The 6,012-nt window shown below is 34.2% G+C and overlaps 1 long non-coding RNA gene across 1 annotated transcript; it reads left to right on the top strand.

Moving 5' to 3' along the window:
• Positions 1 to 2,561: 2,561 nt before the first annotated feature.
• Positions 2,562 to 5,644, top strand: LOC107184827. The gene is made up of 2 exons (XR_001515736.1): positions 2,562 to 2,942; positions 5,490 to 5,644. It is a non-coding gene; the product is annotated as an uncharacterized LOC107184827 (long non-coding RNA).
• The last annotated feature ends 368 nt before the right edge of the window (positions 5,645 to 6,012 follow it).

Below are 6,012 nucleotides of genomic sequence, written 5' to 3'. Positions count from 1 at the left end.
TTAAAACACAGCGCCAAGAAGGTGAGCAAACATATTAAGAACAGTATGCCATATATGCCAGGTCCCTTGAAACAGCAAGGATGGACCGGCTCCCGGCAAAATACTACATTCCTTTCTAAGTCTGTATCAATAATTCTAAAGGAATATGGGCAGAGGCCTTAAGTGTTGAACCTAGCAAATTGATATCTTGCCTACTTAGCAGAATAAGGTGAAAATACGTGGTGCCATGCACCTAGGTACTGTGCTAATAAGCACAAAGATGGCCAGCCCCAGGATCTGAATGTTGTGTCCATGAACTAATCAAATTATACTAGGACATTTATTTTAAAAAATTTCTTTTTTGAGTTCATAAATATTTTATCAGTAAGAGAAAAAATGAGGCAAATCCATAAGGCCATTTCAAATATGCTTCTAATAAAAAATCTTATTAAATATGGTTGCATTCTTGTTCTGTTGTAATTAACTTTTTAGCAGCCTATTTTCTGCCAGGATGACTTGTCAGATGTGTAAATTTGGAACACCTATTATGTACAAAATATTAAGTAAAATACTGAGAGAAGTGGAAGGTTAAAAATCAGTGACAGCTAGTGCTTTCAAGCTCAGGATAGAAGTCATTTCAGAAGCTGAGTGATTGGTTAATGAGAATTGAGAGGATTCAGTGTAGTATTAGGAGTACACAGCTGGCTTTAAGTCCTATAAACTTCTGAGTGAAAGCACTTTGTAACATTTGTCTAGATTAAATTTAGTTGGACTTAACGTGAAAAGCTGTGGAAGGTAAGCTAACTGAGAAATGTATTTATTACTTTTGATTTAAGATGAACACAGAGCTTAAATTGAATCAGATGCCTATATATATTTTTGTGTAATATACCATATTCCCACAAAATTAAAGAATTTAATTGGTATACTTAGTACCAGGGGAGAAATGCAAAACATTAATCAATGGTATTGACTCTAGTGATAATGTATTCTATTTAATTTAATGGATGTATATGAATGGTATAAAAAATTCATAAATATTTGTCTTCATTATATTATAGTTAGGGGCCAGTTCTTTAATTATAACTTGCAGCAGACTTTCTGAATTTTAAATTATGGCTTCAGTTGAATTAAATACTTTTACATTAAGTGATTTTTTTGAAGGTGCTTGGCTGATTTAACCTTACAAGATAGTCTGAGATTTATATTTGGGATTGAAACTATCAGTGCTCTCCAAATGAAGAAGAATTAATTATCAGGATTAATACAGGGTTTTGAAAACATAAGCTTCACACTAAAGAGACCAAATGATGCCTGGAGATCACACCCTCTTCCTGTCAGGGAGATATAGAAATAAAACTTATATTCTGTTTCTTTAGCATGAAAGACCAAACTTGAGACCAAAATATGGAAATAGAGACTATTTGTGAGGTTCAGAAACACATCTTTCATATTTGGCATTTGACTTGCAGAGCTTAGAAATATTAAATATTTGTTGAATGAGTGAATACGTTACTTCGATTGTAGAAATGGATTAGTTTGTCCTGTACTACTACCACTGCTGTTGGAACTAGGAGTTCCAAACAGTCAAAAATATATTTCTCAGGGCCAGACTATTGTTCTGGTTCAATATTACACTTTCTGTTAGCGGTGAATCGGCACCAGGTCACCGGGTGGTGTCAGACTGGACCTTGATTAGCAACCTCGGTACTTGAGTTCTGGCTAAGAAATAATTCAGAGCCAAGATTCAAGCTATAAGAGAAAGTTTATTTAGAAAGTTACAGAGGTAGAAAAAGTGAGCTGCAGAAGAAATGAGCCCAAGAAACAAATTACAGAGGTAAAAGAGTTTAGGAGAGAGAGGCAAGGAAAATGAACCTTGGGGAAGAGATTAGGGAAAGGATGAGAGAGAGAGAGAGAGAGAGAGAGAGAGAGAGAGAGAGAGAGAGAGAGAATGAGAATATGAGAACGAGAACGAATATGTGCCTTCAAATATTCATCAGCCATCAGTTTTTCAGGTGTGTCCCTTCAGAGTTGTGGTCTTCACTAATTGGCCAGTGCTAGGGCAAGGGTCCTGATGTCAGCCATGGCATCGCTTATTTGGTTTTGTTGCTTTTCTGAGCCTGGAGCTGAAACACAGTGAGGCCTAGATGTTATTCCTAGGGGTTAATGCTTATAAGCCCACTTGGGAGTCTGGTGAGGCTAGTCTTTAGCCCCTTGTTCCTCTTCCAAGTGGTCTGCTGCATGACTAGCAACATGACAGGGGAGGGAAGGTCAGGGGAGGGTCCGGACTGCTTGACAGATATGAAAGGTCACGAATTTAAACTTCATGACCAGCCATATGCTAGGGGAGGAAAGGTTACCCTTGGGGAGAGGTCCTTGTTTTCCCAGTTTTGCCATTTGCTGGGCACCCAGATGACCTTTCAGTAGTACCTGGCGCATCATCTTTGCTCTGCTCATGTCTTTCTGACTGCCTACCACATTTTTTCCTTGCCTTGATTTATATGCTTAAAGAAGAGCTAAGTTGCTGTCTAAAGTCATTAGCTTCATTAATGATATTGTTATATTTAACTCTGTAAAAAAAATGAACGTTCCATAGTCTCAGGAGATGAATAAAATATTACTCTAGCTTTGTAGTATCACCTTGGAATTAAATTGGTATTATACTGAGCAGCTGATGGGATGGGGAGAGCACCCTTCCATTCTAAATAGGATTGTGATGCTCTGGATAGAAATGCGTGCATTTTCATCTTTCTGTGATAAAAAGTGGCTTTTAATGTTTTGTATTATAGTATGTTGGCAGTTTCATTCCATGATTATTCATTCACTCACATGTATTTTTATTTTTAGCTCTAAGCGAAAGACATGAGGCCTAAGACTGACAATGAGGTTGTTTTGAGGCCATCTGATTTCTGACTAGAAGGTGTGTGCGATCGCCTCGTCCTGAAACCACTTCAAACAGAATGGTAATGGCAAAACCTAATAGAAAGAGAGGCCTTCATGTTTTTCCATGCCTGTTCTCCTACCCAATTCCTTCCTTTTTAAAATTAAAAAAATGTTTTAAAGTTGTGAACAAAAGGTATTAACATGCTGACAAGTCCTAACTGTACTGGTTCAAATGTATAACAAAAGGATTAATTAAATCTTTTAGAGTTGTTAAAACACACTTTTTAAAAAGTGAGCTCTACTAAGTTATTTAGCAACAAAATACTTATTACATAGAAACACCTGAGCCATTATAAATTTGCAGACTGAAGTCATTTTCCTCCTTTAAAAACAAGTAGGGTTTGCTCTTAAACGACACTCTAGATTTCATAAGTTTTCCAGCTAGAAGGTAAGGATTCTTGCCGCAGTTTTCTCTTCTTTTCATAAAGAATTTTGATGTTTTATGTATGTGTGTGTGTGTTTTTTTTTCTTTTTAAAATGTAAAGTGCCTGTTAATGTTAGTTGTATCAGTTAACTTTGCTTTAATTATTATATGTATTTTAATTATTATATGTATTCTTCAACTATTTTATAGTTGAAGGGAATAGTACTTTTTTTCATTATAATAAAACATTTTTATGCGGGGGGGGGGTATCTTGTCCTTATTAAGTTTATTCCAATGGACCATGTACTGTTAAATATGTAGACATAGCAAGGCTTATAAGGCAATTAGTAGGCTTTAGATCTTCTGGGAATAGCATTCTATATGTAGGTTCTTTGCCTAAATTTAAATTTTATACTATCTCATTCTATACTATCACATGCCATGTAAATCTAGCACTGTTTACTTTGAGAACAGAATGATTTTATATCTGTGATTTCAATTTATACTTAAATAAGCCAGCCCAGCCTTGTTCTAATAAATGGTTCTTTATGTTATTTCATTTCCTGTTCCACATGTAGCAGGGTTAATAGCAAAAACAGTACCACAAGTTTACTTATATTTAGCCTAAATTATGCATTTGTTTAATTGACGAGATACTAGGAAAATGAAATTGTCAACCCGTTCTAGAGGATAATAGAGAGGGCAAATTCTATGGAACTGACATTTCTGTATATTTTTAAAGTCATGTTTATTTTTTTCTAGGGACTTAGTTGTCACTGTAGTTCTATACATGACCTTATTTCTCTACAAACAGTATTTTCTTACAAACAGTATTGCCAATGGCATTTTACAAACAGTATCTTTTCAGATGTTGAGTGATTTAACATTTATATAATGTGTTTTATTTGTGTATGTGGCTTTCTGTGATAGACTGTTCACATGCCATGTAAATCTAGCACTGTTTACTTTGAGAACAGAATGATTTTATATCTGTGATTTCAATTTATACTTAAATAAGCCAGCCCAGCCTTGTTCTAAAGAAATACAATGTACAATAGTTTGTTTCTTTGTTTTACCTTATGGCCTGATGTGTTTTATTTTTCTGGAAATGTGAACTCTGAATTCTTGATTTTCTATGGAAAAATTAAAAAGGTTGGTTTATTTTTTATTTATTTATTTTTTAAAAATATTTTATTGATTTTTTTTACAGAGAGGAAGGGAGAGGGATAAAGAGTCAGAAACATCCATGCGAGAGTGACGCTCTAGCCACTGAGCCAAACCAGTCAGGGGAATAGGTTGGTTTAAATAGCATGGTTTTTTGTTTGTTTGTTTTGTTAATCCTCACCCGAGGATATTTTTCCATTGATTTTTAGAGTGAGAGAGACAGAGAGAAAAACATCCATTGGTTGCCTCAGCATGTGCTCCCCGATAAGGGCCAGGGATCGAGCCTCCAACTGAAGTACGTGCCCTTGATGAGAATTGAACCTAGGACCCTTCAGTCTGAGGGCCAACACTCTATCCACTGAGCCAAACCAGCTAGGGCTAAATGGCATGGTTTTTACGCCTATAGTAGAAGAATTCTTTGTATAATACACTTTTGTATATTAATGTTTTTATGATTAATAATTTTTTTTATTTTTTAGAAATTCTCATTTTTTATTTATCCAAACAATTTTTTTCTCTCCAAAATAATAGTTGACCCTTTTGGAGGTTGGAAGAACTTTGAGGATTATCTTTCTTATTTAATATGCTGAAAGTTAATGTGATAGAAGGACAAAGTCTTTAGCCACTGTTAATTGGCTAAAAATATATTTTTAGAGGTACGAGTTACACAAGAATGAAATTAGTATTTTTATTTATGTACCTGAATGCCTTTCACCATAATGGTAGTTTTTAAAAGAAGATAAAGACAGAACTAATGCCACTTTAATTTAAAGCCTGAAATTGTAAGGGTAAAAGTATTTTGACCCAATAAGTGTTAAATAGTGATGTGTATGAGTATAGTTTAATATTTATTTTCTTATAAGTAAACTACCTTGTTTTTTAAGCAAGACTTTAATATTAGACGTATAACTGTAAGATGAGAAAAAAACCATAAATTTTAACATGTCATTTTGAGAATTATAAAGGTAAATACTGACCTTTTCTAAGAAAGTCTTTTCCTTTTGACATTGTTTAATTTTTTTTCTTTTCTGTTTTTTAGGTTTGCAATTTTTTTTGGTGATGGCATATTCAGAATCTTGGATCCCTAAGTTGAATATGTTGGAAATGTTTTAGGAACTCTGGATATTATTGTTTTTGTATATATAATGACTTAGTAGGCGAATTAGTAGGTTTAATAAAAAGTATATAAAAGAATAGGATTATATTCTTTATTTCTAAGTTGGCATGCATGTCTCAGATTCTCCACTGTCAGTCTTAGTGTCATACTCCAGGGGCAGTTCTCTTTTAAAGATTTGGGGGGGGGGTTATTTTCTTAGGCAGTTGATACAATCCTCCCATGCCAATTTGGTCAGTTTCTTTTACGTCTATCTTCAGTGTAGCTTACTTAGATCAGAGGTAATTATTGATAAGGAAGAGAAAAAAATTCCTAAAGATGGTAATTATACAATTTTGACCTAGAAATGGTCCCAGAATGGTCTATGTTAGAATATGCAAATTCTACCCAAATTCTACCAGATATACTGGTGGCAAAATACTGCCAATTTTTGAATTAGATATTATAT

The sequence above is a fragment of the Myotis davidii genome, unplaced genomic scaffold (assembly GCF_000327345.1).
Source record: "Myotis davidii unplaced genomic scaffold, ASM32734v1 scaffold524, whole genome shotgun sequence".
Lineage (NCBI taxonomy): Eukaryota > Metazoa > Chordata > Mammalia > Chiroptera > Vespertilionidae > Myotis > Myotis davidii.
This window is presented reverse-complemented; position numbering and strand designations above follow the sequence as displayed.